General features: G+C 48.3%; 1 long non-coding RNA gene across 1 annotated transcript; it reads right to left on the bottom strand.

The window, feature by feature from the left end:
* Positions 1 to 2,294: 2,294 nt before the first annotated feature.
* On the bottom strand, positions 2,295 to 15,702 carry LOC140515673 (uncharacterized). Its single transcript, XR_011971132.1, has 5 exons — positions 14,817 to 15,702; positions 13,113 to 14,355; positions 12,502 to 12,584; positions 11,822 to 11,924; positions 2,295 to 11,237 (listed from the first exon to the last, which is right to left on the bottom strand). It is a non-coding gene; the product is annotated as an uncharacterized lncRNA (long non-coding RNA).
* Between the last annotated feature and the right edge of the window lie 238 nt (positions 15,703 to 15,940).

Here is a 15,940-nt window from a genome sequence, read left to right as displayed (position 1 = left end):
TGCCTGCAGAAGAACATCCCTATCTGGCTCATTTCAGCCTCCTAACAGCTTAAGCATTCATCTGAAGGAAGTAGGCCCTATAACCTTCTTACCCCCAACTTGTGGGAGTGGCAGCCCCCATGCTATCAACAGGGGTAAGGAGGTTCTCTGATGTGAGGGTCGCCAGGGGAAAATCATCCATTTATACTCCTGGAAGTTCTCTGGGACACATGCAACATCCAAAGATTCATGGTGATCCTACAATTGCTGGGAACACTTAGTGCCATGCAGGATGGCCCATTAGCATTGGAGGACAGGGAGGAGTGGTGGTCCTGCAGGGGAGTGTGACCCATATCCCTGTCACCCCCTCCCAGACCTGTCCCCTGCCCCATCACTGATATGGATGTCCTTGCCTGGCAATTCACCATTAGGAAAGCACTTTTCATACAAATAAAGTCAGATCTAAATAATTGGAAAAATATCAGTTGCTCATGCGTAGGTCAAGCTAATATAATAAAAATGACAATTCTACCTAAACTTACTTATTTAGTGTCATACCAATCAAACTACCAAAAATTATTATATAGAGCTAGAAAAAATAATAAAATTCATCTGGAAGAACAAAAGATCCAGAATATCAAAGGAATTAATGAAAAGAAAGGCAAGGGAAGGTGGCCTAGAGATACCAGATCTTAAATTTTGTATTATAAAGCAGCAATCCTCAAAACTACTTGACACTGGCTAAGAAATAGAGGGATAGATCAGTGGAATAGGTTAGGTACACAAGACACCTCATCAATGCATAGAGTAATCTACTGTTTGATAAACTCAAAGACTCCCACTTCTGGGATAAGAACTCATTAGACAAAAACTTCTGGGAAAATCAGAAAATAATATGGCAGAAACTAGGCATAGACTTACATCTTACAACATGTAAGATCAAAATGGGTACATGGTTTAGACATAAAGGGTGATACCATAAGCAAATTAGGAGAGCAAGGAATAGTTTACCTGTCGGATCTATGGAGAATGGAAGAATTTATAACCAAACAAGAGATAGAGGGCGTTATGAAATACAAAATGGATGCTTTTGACTACATTAAGTTAAAAAGGTTTTGCACCAATAAAGCCAATGCAACCAAGATTAGAGGGAAGCAGAAAGCTAGGAAGCAATTTTTACAGCCAGTGTCTCTGATAATGGTCTCATTTCCAAAATATGTAGAGAACTGAGTCAAATTTATAATACAAATCATTCCCCAATGGGAATCATTCCACAAATGGCCAAAGGACATGAACAGGCAGTTTTCAGATGAAGAAACTAAAGCTATCTATAAGCATATGAAAAAATGCTCTAAATCACTATTGATTAAAGAAATGCAAATTATAACAACTCTGAGGTACCACATCTCACCTCTCAGTGAAGTGACAAAACAGGAAAATGATACATGTTGAAGAAAATAAGGGAAAATTGGGACACTAATGCATTGTTGGTGGAGTTGTGAACTGATCCAACCATGCTGGAGAGCAATTTGGAACTATGCCCAAAGGACTATAAAACTATGCATACCCTTTGACCTAGTAATACCGCTTCTAGGTCTGTATCCCAAAGAGATCATAAAAATGGGAAGAGGATCCACATGTACAAAAAGATTTATAGCATCTCTTTTTGTGGTGGCCAAGAACTGGAGACTGGAGCAGGGGATGCTCATCAATTGGACTGAACAAGTTATGGTATATGAATGTAATAGAATGCTAGTTCCATAAGAAATGAGCAGGTGGTAAAGGTAAAAACCTGGAAAAACTTACACGAACTGATGCTGAGTGAAGTGAACAGAACCAGGAGAACATTGTAACATAGTAGCAGCAACCTTGTACAATGACCAACTTAGATAGACTTAACTCTTCTCAGCAAAATAAGAATCTAAAAGACTCATAATAGAAAATTCTATCCACATCCAGAGAAAGAACTATGGAGTCTGAATGAGGAGTAATGCAGACTGTTTTCTCTTTTGTTTCTTCTTTCTCGTGGTTTTCCCCTTTGATTCTAATTCTTTACAACATGACTAATGTAGAAATATGCTTAAAATGATTGTATATGTATAGCCCATATGAGATTGCACACTGTCATGGGGAGAGGAGAGAGAAAGGGATAAAATTCAACTCAAAATCTTATAGAAGTGAATGTTGAAAACTAAAAAATAAAATTTAAAACAATAAAATGAGAATTTTTTTTCCTCTAGTCATGAGAAAGGTTTGCTGGCATTTGATGGCCCTGCTCACTCCCCTTTGGATGAGTGATATTCCCCAATACCACCTGCAGCAAGGGACTGAGAGTTTGTACCCAGTCACATAGGCCTTCTTAGACTCAGTTGTATTAGTATGCACCATTTCCCTCTCGGACTCCTGTTTGGACCATCCTCAAAGTTACCACAAGAGTTGTAATTCACTGTTGGACCATCGCTCACTGAACTCTCTGGTTCCCCTCCTTAGGGCATCACCTCCAGACATCACTGATTTTACCGGACATTCAGGCCAGAACAGGGCACAGGTGGTAAGCTGTTTCACACCTCAGCAATGTTTTCTTCTGCCACTATTCCTGACGTCAGCTGGCCCCAATCTGCTTTCATCTTCACCCACTTCCCTATGAGTTATTTGACTAACCCCTCTAATGCCCAGGGATGGTGCAGACAGGACTTAGAACTTTTTTTACTGGCCTGTGGACTATGAATGGTGACATTATGTAAATCTAGCACACCACACAAGAAGTTACAACCCCTGGGGTCACATTTCAGTTATTAAGGGTGGATTATGGCTCCATATAAGGTGCAAGGATCTAAGGAGATTGAGAAATTTTTAGACTACAACTAGGCTCAAGAAGGGCATAACATCCCTCACCCTGTCCATGAAAACTCCTGGCTCTCCAACCACCAACCACTGTGTAAGAAGCCTGGCATTTGGTTGGCCTCTCTGGCTTCAGAGGCAGCACATTCCATACCTACTACACTCCCAGAACCCATCTGTGTAGATGAGTCACACAGAAATCTACCTTCCACAGGGGCCCCAAGCAGGATGGCATTCAGTGCCATGCAGGGCCATCTCCTTTGCCCCTCTCCTAATGCCATGGAGGGATGGATTCTAGATTGAGGCTTTAGTAACCACCCATGCCTCAAAGACCTTATGAAAGTTGCATCATGGCCACAACTTCCCCAAGGACTTCTGGAGTAAGAGACTGACCCCACAGCCTGCCACTCTCCCTTTGAGCACCAGCTGCTGGCCGCCTAGTTGGCACTCATTGAGACCAAGCTCTCGACAGGCAGTAGGCCAGGACAGATTAGTATAGAGGTTGAAATTATGACCTCGGTGTGCAAGAATGACCTGCATCATCTGGACCAGGCTACAGATGTCTCTCTCTTAGACAAACAATGGTAACTACAGGACCAAGTCCACCCTACCCATTGAGGCTGCATGAGGACCATTGCTCACGTGCTCTCACCTCACAGCAGATTCTCCCGATGGTTCCTGCTGAATTGAGTGCTCCTGTCCAAGGTATATTTCACCATCATGTCCTACTGAGGAACCATCCTAATGATTGGTCATAGCTGCATTCTGTCCAGTATCAAATACCCACCTGTGTCTGGAAGGAACCAGCCAGTCAGCACAATGAGTCAACGTTTGAACTTTCCTGTTAGCTGCAGACCATAGTGCATCCTTGGACCTAAAGGCCTGCTGCACGTATACAGACTCTTGGGCACTGGCTAATGGATTGACCATCTGGTCCAGCCAATGGAAGGTATAAGGCTGGTGCATCCAAAGCCCGAAGATCCCTGGCTAAAACCAACTCCAGATTATCTGTTCATTGTGTATCTGCCTACACCAACTGAGACTTGCCAGAGGCTAGGTTTAATGTTGAAGCCTACTGCCCTGCTAACTCCACCCTTTACCATTAGCCCCCATCAGCCCCCATCAGCTCCCAATGGGCATAAGAACCCCTCCTGATCTGAGTCCATGAGACCTCCAGCCACCTGGCCACAAACTAACTCCAGAACTGCCTGAGACAATGTGGTCTGTCTGCCCCAGATCTAGTCATCTGAGAGGCAATCAGCTGTTGCTCCCTATGCATTCCTTCCCACCCATGGAGCCATTTCCTGAAAGACCATATCTGACTTGATGACTGACCACACAGCAATTGGCAGCCCTCTGTCCTCTGGTGCCATCAGATAGGCACTTACTGTCATAAATACTTTTACCTGTTTAGTGATGGCCTACCCAGGCCTTGACCTGTACTGCCTTGCAGTCTAACATAGTTGTGCCCTTCAGCCCTCTAGAGGTCATCCAGTACAATCAAGGAACACTCAGGGCTGGGTTAGCACTTTGGGCATTCCATGGACATTTCACTTGCTCTCAGACCACTGGCCTGATCAAGGGCTACAATGAGCTCCTGAAGAACCTTCTGCTGAAATTATTCAATGGGGCATGGAAGCCTACATGACCTAAACTTGTCCCTATAGCCCTGGTTATGCTAAACTCCTTACCATATGGCCTATGTCTCTGCCCACTCTTTACCCACTAGAGTGTCATACTTGAATGGAATACCTGGGAGGACACACCCTGGATTGTTGCTCATTCAACCAAAGGCACATGGCTCTCCTACCAGGATGGCCATCTTCAGCTACCATTGGTCCCAGAGACTGAGAAGAGATATGAATACCCTTTTTATTAGCACCCATGGACCAAGGGATGGGCATGTGGAACATATGATCCATTTCTCATCACCTTTCCATGGCCACCCAAGTATATAAAATGGCAGCCAGAAACTCCATTCTCAAAAAAGAACTTCTTGCCTCCTAGTAACTGCTATGGCATAAACTCAGACCTGGTAGTTCTCTTACAGATATCAAAGTGGAAGGATCACCCCAGGTCTTGGAACCAGATAAGGGAGAGTACTCAACCAGTACCTGCACTCATGACTAAAGGACATAGCCTCTAGGGCCACAACCCACAATCTCTGGGGTCAACAAGATTGGTCATCCTGTATGGAGGACAGAATGGACTCCTGCTACAGGCTTCCTTACTCTCTTATTACTGCTCCCAGTGCTCTGGCTCTTCTGATGGACAACAGCTACCATACCTCAAGGGACCCCGAACTTCAGAAAGTCCCTGATGCTATGAATGATTAATTGGGCACTCACCCTTAACTGGAGCCAATACCCACGGGATGATCCCTGGTTTCCAAGCAAGGGTGTACTTGAGAGAGGTGGTAAGATGATGGGTTGTGGCCATAGAACTTATGACCCTGTAACACAACATCCTAAAACCACACCCGTGGGACCAGAAAACTGCACTGGCCATTGTTATTATCAAACTTGAGCAGTCCAAGGAAAGCCCAAATTTCTGATTCAACAGCAACTTCCATAGCTACCCAAACCTCATGAGACAGGAGAACCACCTACTTTGTGGTGGGGCCAGGGCATACTATCACAGACAGTGTATACAGTGATATGGCAGCTAGGCAGTGCAGTGGATAGAGCACCAGTGCAGGAGTCAGGAGGAACTGAGTTCAAATCTCACCTCAGACACTTGACACTCACTAGCTGTGTGACCTTGGGCAAGTCATTTAACCCCAATTGCTTCATCCTGGGTCATCTCCAGTCATCCTGATGAAAATCTGGTCACTGGATTCAGATGACTCTGGAGGAGAAGTGAGGCTGGTGACCTGCACAACCTTCCCTCACTCAAAACAAAGTCAAGTGCAAGTCATGTCATCAATTCTCTGATGGCATGGTCTTCTTTGGCAATGAAGGACAAACACACATACAGTGACATGATTTATCTTTGGACTTAGATATCTCCTGGATTGTGAAGGGCAGAAACACATTCCTGGATTTGCTCCTTCATACCTTGCTGCATTGGGTGATGGTATTAACCCATGCTTGAATGTGTCCAAGTGAGAGACCCAGTTATTTTACCATGGTCCTCCCAACTTCTCAATACAAGTACTTGGAGACAATCCCCCTCCCTGCTCAAACACTTGGAGGTAATGAGAACAGTGGAGAAGCTTCTTTGACTGCTCTCCTGCCACTAATCATGGTTCCTGCTCTGCACAGATTGGCTCCTCAGAGGGACCCCACAACACTTCCTAGAAGCCTTCAGAGATCTACCATCAAGTCAGTAACCACCACCCCTAGTGTCCACACTACAAGGACATGCATGTGGTTAAAATCTCTGGACGGTAGGAGACAGATGAACCCCTCTGCCTTATGGTTCCGTGCAATGGGACTATCCAATACTTGGGCAACCCTGCCTCTGAACCCTGATTTTTCTACACTGCTCCTGTCTTGGACAGAACAGGGACTTCTTGAAGTTGGTTGTGCTGATGACCATGAGGATGATGACCTTGCCCAGGACTCCCCCACCCAGATAGCTGCCAGGACCTTACCCCCAAGACCATTTTGACTACCTCACTGATAGCTTCTCCTTGTCAATCTTGGGGCCACTGCATTCTAGTAGTAGTGACTGCAGGACTCTAGTGACTGCTAAACCAGTGGCACTGGCCACCAAATATCATCTCCAATTATATCTTGCCCTTCACCTTTGCAATTTTACCCACTTCTGCTCTTTGGATTGGATTCATTGGGAGCAAGAACACAATTAGGGTGCTTGGACACCAACCCAGGACCTATTGAGTACAAAGGAGTGTGGTAGAGTATGTGACAAGCGCTAGACATGGGGAACAAGAATGTTGCCATGAACTGGTAAAGAAAGCAGGCAGCTGAACAATAGTTGATTGCAATCCAGTTAAAAAAGAGTCCTTTGGCCCTAATGCTTGGCTGACTCCCACCAGAACAATACCCGCCCAACCACTGATATCTCTGTCTCATCGCATTGGAGCCACGTGGCAAGGGATCTAAGCCCCTGCCAAGGATTTGACTCTGGAGCACAAAACACTTGGAGTCTGGCCTTGTACTCATGTAGCAACCCCAACATCACCACCATGGGCAACCTTCAGGGACATCTATGTACCATGCACCTGTCCCTTCCTCCTGGACAGCAGACCATTCCCAAAGTCCTATGCCACACAGCAGCTTCGGATCCATAGTAGGTTCGATCATTCCATCTCCTTGACCTTGAAACTCACAGGAACAAAGGACTGCCTCTTGGAGGAAGAATTGGACAGCTTCCTCCATGCTTGAAATTAAACTTCAACAAGCTCTCCCCAAAACCCCAGAGGTAGGGGGACTAGTTCAACCTAACTTCACACTGCTTGGGAATGTTTTCCCTGATGTGGTCTGAGGAAATCAAGCTGAAATCTGGTACCCTACTATCTATCAACTAGTGATGTTAGAATCCTCCTGGAGCCCAGAAATCATCATCCCAGAAACCACCTCTACACCTGGGGAAGTTCCTCAATTGCCTCCCAGGTGAGTGTGAAAGACACCTGAGAATGAGTCTACTAGAATCGTTGGGGCTGGTGTCCCCAGTGGGATGAGCACCATCAATGGGACTGTGTGCTCTGTAACGTCTCTCCCCCTCCAGATGTTTGTGGCAGTCCTCCCATATATACCTCCAGGTGGAAATTACTCAGTGAGAATTCTGCTCCTATGTACCTGCCATCCAACTGTACCATGAATGGCCCAGGGACTGCCTCCCAAGTATAGCATTGGCAAGCCAAACCCTTGCCCAGCCCCTGGAAAGCACTTTGTTACTACCCCAACAATCCTTGTGGACCTAAAGATCATCATCAGTGCATTTCAACACGTATTGTGAAATGGAATAACTCACTGGGAAACCAAGCAGCAGCTCCCAACTGCCAAGTGCCTCCTCAAATTCTTTGTATCCCTATTACAAATTTGTAGCTTGCTCTACCCACTTTGACCCTTCCAAAGCTTCCCCTACCTCTGGACTGCCTTGCCGATGTGCTAGAACTCACCTCTGGCATCACTGTGGACAGCTAGATGAGGGGGAAGAAGCCTGAATAAAGCCAGTGGTGTTCAGGGTCCAAGACTGCTGAGTCCTGAACTAAGGCTCCAATTGGTACCACTAGTATTGGTCCCCAAGCACAATGATCCCTATCCAGGCAATCTCCACATCTTTTTGGCCAAAAAACTTCACAAAGCTGCAACTTTACTAGCTGCTTGGCCTGCCCCCAAGGCCCTGCTGTGGCAAACAGCACAGGGAGTAGTCCTTCTCCTTGTGACAGGACCCACACAAACTTGGCATGCCATAAGAAAAACCCTTTCCTTATCACCTCAGCATTAGTTGTGCTCCTATGCTACCTCTAACCAATGTTATACACACTGCCCACTATGTCTGGGTGACTCCCAAATATGGGGAAAGTGGCTGTTGCTACTCATCCAATAGACTCAGACTGCCTGGCAATCACCATCTTGTCTAGCACAGCTGAAAGAGCCACCATCATCTCGGTGAGCCACACACACTTACCTCTTCTGACTGGAGGAAGAGGAGTTGCACTGAGGGCCCAGAAAAGGAGACAAGCTGGGACCATGTATACACACTCCCTTTCTCCGCCTCTCCTTTACAGTATCACCTGCCACAGAGTGGCCATGTAGGTACTATTTGACTTATTTTCAAAGGGAGACAGTGCTGTTCCTGCCTGGGTATAGGCTCCTGGTCATCATGACAAACCTTCTCCCAGGAGATGCAATCAAAAAAACCATAGGCATTAGTGCCCGCCAGGACTTTGTCAAGACTCTGCTCAAGGCCCAACTAGGCATGGTCCAAGAATTGGACATGCAAATCAGTCATTGACTGAGAACTAGCAAATTGTAGGATCCATGGTCTTCCAGAGTGGAATAACCTTGGCCTACTTCCTGGCAGACCAAGGTGGAGTCTACAAAATGGTCAACTCTTCTTGGGGTTTGTGGGTCATTTAGACCTACAAGGTAATAGCCATAGCCTATAGAGTTCTAAGCTGGTCAAGTATGGAGAAGAGTCAACTCCCTAAGTCAAATTCTGAACTTTTCTGATGCTATCTCCATGGGACTGGGGAAACACCAAGCACATTCTCTTTGCCATCTTGGTCACCGCTGCTGTGGTCCTACTGATCATCTGAATACTATGGAGAAGGCTACACACCAAATTTGGAAGCAAGCTGCGCCAAAGTAGCCACCATATGGACAGATCCACAGAGTAATAAGCAAGCAAATGTTTCCCGGCTGATATGTGAGCTCCAGAAGTTCAACCCATTCCGTCTGGAGGGTATTAAATGAAATTGTTTTCAGCCTACATGAAAGTTCCTCAAGCCGTCCTTATCCCTTTCACTCCCTCCTGAAGTGGCTACCAGGGCAAAGGGGTATGGATAATGATATGAAAATTGTTAGAAAGCTCTGACTTTCTGACCTTGTTAAGGTAGATATCCCCGGTGTCCACCTTCAGGGCCTTCTGAAACAGAAATCTTTGCATGAGCTATTCTTAGGCAAAGATCAAGACCCATGCTACGACACAAGTTACTAGAAACTTTGTGCCCTTTAAGCTTTATAAAATTAAATGTCCCTGACACCCATTTACACACTATTTCTGGTTCTCATAAATCCCCTTATTTTCACATAGAAGAATATTCTTGGCATGTTTGTACCTACTCCTGGAAGGAGCTCATCTACTCTTTAACTTGCTGGACAATAAACTCTTACAGGTGCTGAAAGAGACTGAAAAACCCTTTTGAAGTTGCATCCTACAGGTGGCTTGTCCAGCTGCAGCTGGAAAAGACATTAAGATTCCTGGTTCATAGATACGCTCAGAAAAAGGAATGGATCAATCTCCCTGTGAATATGATCATGTAACTTTGCTGCTTCTACCTTTACTGCCTGTTTCCCCTCAGGGTGCTAGCTGTACTGGAAGACAGCCCCAGTTTCCTCTTTCCTAGTCTAACCTTACTCCCTTAATAAAAGATTACTGAAGAATCAATCCTACTGATTCTAAAGTTTTCATTGCCCCCAAATTATGAACACTCTCAGATTTTTCCAGCAAAGGGGTCATTTTCCCAATTGCTCTGAGCAATTCATCCCCTAGAGAGGGCAAGGACCCTCCCTCCCATCACCCCCAATGTTCACTGAGTAAAATATTTAATGGAGAGATTCATCATGACACAGAAAGGCCCATCGATCAGCTGAGGCACAGAGAACCTGAAAGACAACAGCACAAGTCAGTTAGTGGGGGGCAGAGAGAAGGGTTAGGGGGTAGACGTGGAGTGAAAGCTCCCAGGTTCTGGAACCTGCACAGTGGCAGTGCCTAGGGATACATCTGCATTGTGGAAGCTGCAGCTACAGCCAGGCTCTGACAGGAGGGGGGCATTTCTAACTCATGATGGGGGCTCAATCTTGCTTTCTTTGCCCTCTTCCACGACTGAAGTTACATGGCCACTTTTCCAAAGATCTCAGAGAGTTCTCCTACCAGGTGGGGGCTGCCATTGCCAATTCCCCAGCTCCAACTAGTTCTTGGCTATTGCCAAGGGACCTTAGAGTCAGGAAGGACCAAGGAGAAGGGAGAGTCAAATGTGGGGCATCATTTCCCACCTCCCATGGGTTCATGGGGAGCATTCTTTGTGGAAAGGCAGCACAGTACAATGGAAAGCCACCAGAGGCCAGGAGTCTTGGACCAAGTCTGACACTAGGTGGTTTGTCACCTGGGTGACCTTGCCAATGCCATACCCCAATCTGGGTGTGATTAATTCCCTGTATTTTGGCCTCTCAAGAAAGGGAAATGGCATCACAAGACCATGGCCTGCCTCCTCCCAGGGATAGGTTCTGGACAGATAGCTAGGGGCTGAGCTGGGGCCCTGGCATACCTCCCACCAGCTTAACCCCACACCTCCAAACTGGGAGCAGAGAGAAGGGGTAAGCAAGGTGATGCTGCAGACTAGGAAGCTACTGGGACCTTGGGCTACATACAGAAGGACGCAGAACTCAGGCTGCCACAACAGGCAGGGGCTGGGCCCTCCTCCTCTCTGTTGCCCTGGGTGGGAAGAATTCCTGCAATGCTGATCACTATTGTGGGATAGAACAGAGGTGGTGCAGTTGTCTGTGGATGTAGGATGAACAGAGGAGGTCACCGTGCCCCAGCCAGACCTGGCCTCTCTTTCCAAGGGGTCATGGCCAGGAACAGATGAAAGTGGTCCTGTTGTCCCAGTTGGCCAAATATTTCCCTCTCCATCTCTCCCAGGAAGAGGTTGGCTCCCAGTAGGTAGTGGGCCACACAGAAAGATTTTGCTTCTAGTCTAGCCAGGCCCCTTTCTTCACATTGTCCTGAAAAACATCCCATGTAACCCCAGGGCCCCATAAGGGCCAAGACACAAGCTGGCTTGTGGCTATTTGCCCCAATCCTCAAAAACCATATCTGCTCTCTCTGCTGCCCGTCTCCATCCCACCTTTGGGAAACCTTAGGGAACTCCTCCCCCTCCATGCCTTCAACATCAGCTAGGACTGAGGAAAGAGCCAAGGCAAGAGGAAGGAAAAAGCCAGATGGGTGAGAGGACACAGAAAGCCCCAAGCTGCCAGTGGGTGAGGAAGTAGGGGCACCTGAGAGAGGGGGAGCTAGGCAGGATGTGAAGAAGGAGTTGAGTACTTAGAGGGTACAGGAACAGGGAGATGAGAGCAAGCCTGTGCACCCTGTAGGGTCAGGAGAACCACGTCTATGGCTCCTGGGTCCAGGAGACACAGAACCCACGTGTCAGGGCAGGTCCGCACTGCCAGTGGGCTGGCCTTTCCACAAGCCAGCCCCCAGTCAGCCAGCCAGCCAGCCAGCACTCAGAGCAGGCAGCTCCCTCTGACAGCTGGTCCTTAGCATCTTTGGGAAACCGCAGCCAACCTTGCCACTTGGGGCTCCCTACCTTGAGCCTATCTCTGAAAGCTGGGTTCGCAGTTCTCTTCCTCACCAGTGTCAGCCTTTGGCCCCTTGGAGAGCTGTCAGGAAGCAGGTAGGTTTTCAGGTACCTGGAAAGAGAGGAAGTGTGTGGGCACAGTGCCAGGCAGGGTCATGCCCCAGACTCCTGTGCTACTGCTGGGGCTTCAGGCATCAGGGAAAGAGGAAGGCAAGGGGAAACCAGGTCTGTTTGTGCATGCAAGTATGTGTATGTGCGTGTGTGTATGTCTGTGTGTGTATGTGTGTGTGTGTGCCTGTGTGTCTCTGTCTCTGTGTGTATGTATGTCTGCGGGTTGGGGTATGTGTGTGTAATTGACAGGAATCTTAGGAAACCTTTCCTTTTATATTTCTATTTATGCACCTTATTTTTATGTGGCATATATATGATTAAGAATAATTTTGTATCCTTTATTTCTGTTGTTTACAAGTAACTGGTTTTGTTCTGTAACTGTCTGTCCTCCAACTGCTTAAGTCACAATTCTCTGTCTTGGAATTTAGTTGAGAGTTCAGTGGGACCATGATGGGTAAACTTTAAAAATCTAGCTCTCCTCTTTTTAAATTTATAACTTATTTAATTTTCAGATCTCAACATTCGCTTCCACCAGAATTTGAATTCAAAACTTTCTCCCCTTCTCTCCCCACACTCACCCCAGGACAGCATGCATCCCATTCACACTGTCCTCTCTTCTATTATCTCCTCCTTCTCCGACCTCTCTCCCCCTCCCATTTTCCTGTAGGGCAAAATAGATTTGTATACCACATGGTATAGAAATCTGTCCATCTTGCACGCAAAAGCAATTTTTAACATTCATTTATAAATGTTGGTGTTCTACATTCTCTCTTCCTCCCTCCCCACCCACCCTCAATGAGAGAACAAGCAATTCAGTGTAGGTCATCCGTGTGCACTTATACAAAACACTTCCATAATAGTTCTGTGGTAAAAGACTAACTACATTTCCCTCTGTGCTGTCCTGCCCTGCCCTCCATTTATTCCATTCTGTCCCTTGACTTGTCCTCCCACAATTGCGGGGGAAAAGGAGCCTTTCTCACACACGTATTTGTAAGTGCATACAAGAAAACCAGCTGCATAACTGAGGAGCCCAGTTCCATTGCAGAACTGTTCCCAAGACATTTCCAGCCACCACCACCACCAGCACCCCCACCAAGCAGTCAGGCCCTGGTCCCAGGGGAAGGGCCTCTCAGTGAGGGGCAGGAGAGACAAATGTCAGCCCAAGCCAACAAGCACCAGGGGCACTCACGGATCATCTTGCTTTTCTCCATCCACCACTGCCAGGTTCTTGCCCTGATCTTGACCCCTCTGAACCTCTCCTCACAGGCCAGGGCCACCAGAACTGCTCCCTGGGGAGCCAGGGGACCAAAGGTCCCCTTCTCGATGCTGGTCTGCGGCCCTTCACCTGGACAAAAGCAGAGTGAGGGGGTGAGGGCCTCAATACACCCCTGGGCCTTAGCACAGAATCTCTGCTCTCCCCCATGCCCAGCACAGTCAGAAGAAGCCAGGCAGTTGTCTGGTGGGGGAGGTGTAGGGGACCTCCCAGAGGGCTTTGTCCCTCATAGCTAACTGTTGGGGCTCCTCCTTTTTTCTGGCCAGGTGCTCAGATGGGCTCTTCCCTGGCCTCTGGACCGCTGCTGGACAGATGGCATCAGCACAGCACCTACTCTGTTCCACAACCACATCCTTGGGGGCCGGCCCCCAGAGCCCTGGAAGAGACTGAGGGTCAACACCTGCACAAGGGGGCCCTGCCACTCTCTGAAGCAACAGGGATGTGGGATGTGTGTGTCCCTCTGTGTATGTATACCTATAGATGGGGAAATAGCAATGGAAAACCTAAGGGGGTTGGGCAGGTGTGGTTGTCTTTCCCAACAGGTCTCAGTGACTCTCTCTCAAGCCATGCTTCTGGGGAGAGCGAGCCTCCAAGCCCTGCTTGGTGGTGGGAGATACCTAATGAGGAGGAGACCTTCTCAGAGCCACTGTTTGTGTTAAAGGTCTTCTGGAGGTGACCAGTCTGAGAGCTAAAAGAGAATCTACACTGGAGTCCACCTGTCAAACAAACAGCAGGGAGCCCTCAACAGGGGACCTGGAAGTCATGCTCAACCATTGCCTTTCCCTGGGTTCTCAATGGTCTCATGTGGCTGTCCCTGAAGCAGACAGCCTGGACACTGGGAGGTGGGAGTGAGAAGGCCAAACTTCCCTGGGGGCTGATATGGGAGAGGGGTCTTCTTCCTAGTGTCCCTAGTCTACCTTCCATCCCATGCAGCCTCCCATCCCTTTCCTGTGACTTCACCTCCCCAGAAATGAACTTTCTGGAGGGTACAAAGGGCCACATTGCTTCTTGTGTGACTCACCACAAACCTGATAGGTGACACCTACTTCCCTGGCCTATCTCAGCCAGTTTCCTCCTCTGTAAAACAAAGGGCTTGGACTCCAGAGGCTCTCTGTTCTACCTCTGTGTTCTGCTGGCCTCCAATTGACACAGAAGGAAGCTGAGGCAGAGAGCAGTGGAACCATTTTTGTGCCTTGTCCCACAGGCTTGTAATTGTAAGGAGGGCAGACTCTGCCCCCTCTACTGTGTCCCCCTCATTCCAGGAATATCTCCAGGGGACCACAATGTACTGTCTCTGTTCTGTCTTCTGTTCTGTTCTGGTGAGGATGTGGGGCCTGGTAAGGACTGACCAGGAGGATTCCTGCTTGAATCCCTCAGGATGACAGAGATTTCCCCATGAAGCACCCTCCCTAGGAAGCTCCCTCCATGGTTAGATAGCTCTCATTCTACCTCCTGCTCCCATCTCTAACCTCTACCCAAATGTCCTGGGCCTGCCCTGTGGGATAGCCACACATAAACAGGCTAATCCCTCCCCTTAGGGCAACTGTAGGAGCATCAGCCTTTGTCTCTCTGCCCCACATCTCAGCCAACCCTCTCCCCAACAGCCCTTGACCTGCCTACCTTGGGGGATTGTTTCTGGATGACAAGCCGTGGACTGACAGAGACAGACAGAAGCACCTGGTGAGTCTTCTCTGTCCTAGGCAGAGTACAAGGCCAAGAGCACAGCTGGGACATTGCTCCATTGCTGGGGATGGGGAAAGGGAGTGGGAGTCATGGGCAAGGAGACAGGGCAAGGGGGCAGGCCTTATCTCTTGGAGCCCACCCATTCAGCTGGCTCTCCTCTCCTACCTTGTCTCTCTGTCACTGCCCCATCATTCAGCTGTCACAACCCACTTTACAAGAGACCTCAAAGATCTAAACCTGAGAGCACCACTTAGCCTGGCAGAGCCGGGTGGTTAGGTGGGCTGCAGTCTGGATATGGCTGAGGACCCAGGAAGCCCACAGTGATTGGGAGGGGAGGGTCATGACCACAATAGTGCCAGGTCACTGAGAGAGACAGACAGAGAAAGCCCAAAGAAAGCACCCATCCATTGCCCCCAGGCTGTGGCTTTGCCTGAGTCATCCTCACCCCTGCCTTGTGTGTCCAGAGACAGGGAAGCCAGGTCATGGGAAGCCAGGCCTACCCCCAGCCAGGATGAGTCACTTTGTGGTTGGGCGCAGACATGTACCCAGGTGTCAGCCTGGTTCCCATATCCTGGCCTGAGCTGAGGCTGGTCTGGAAGGGAAGGAGCCATGACTGTTCCCTGACCATCTGTGACCCCTGTTAGACCTGTACAGCAGCACCTTCCTCAGACAGAGATGCCTTCCCTGAGGAGGGAAGACAACAGAATGTTGCCATGACATCGCCCATTGTGACATGGATGGTGACAAGGTGGGGAGTGAAGCAAGGACCCTGATGGTCCTTGGTCCTCCAAGGGAGAGGAGCAAGGCACAGCTGGCAAGGAGGCATGGCTCCAGTCCTAGACACTTGTCCCCATCCCCTTCCCCCACCACCCTCTGGGCCACTGCCCCCAACCAGAGTAGCACCCAGGTCTGTGGGTATCTCCTGTGTGGCCAGCAGGTCTACACATCCATCACCCCAAACCAGATCTCACACAATTCCCTGGACCTCCTCCAGCATCAATGACATCTGAAATGTACATATATTTTAGGTGGAGACAAAGAGAATGTAACTTGAGGCAAAA

Source organism: Notamacropus eugenii, chromosome X, assembly GCF_028372415.1.
Source record: "Notamacropus eugenii isolate mMacEug1 chromosome X, mMacEug1.pri_v2, whole genome shotgun sequence".
Lineage (NCBI taxonomy): Eukaryota > Metazoa > Chordata > Mammalia > Diprotodontia > Macropodidae > Notamacropus > Notamacropus eugenii.
The sequence above is the reverse complement of the archived record's forward strand: the minus strand, read 5'-3'. Positions and strand labels throughout refer to the sequence as shown.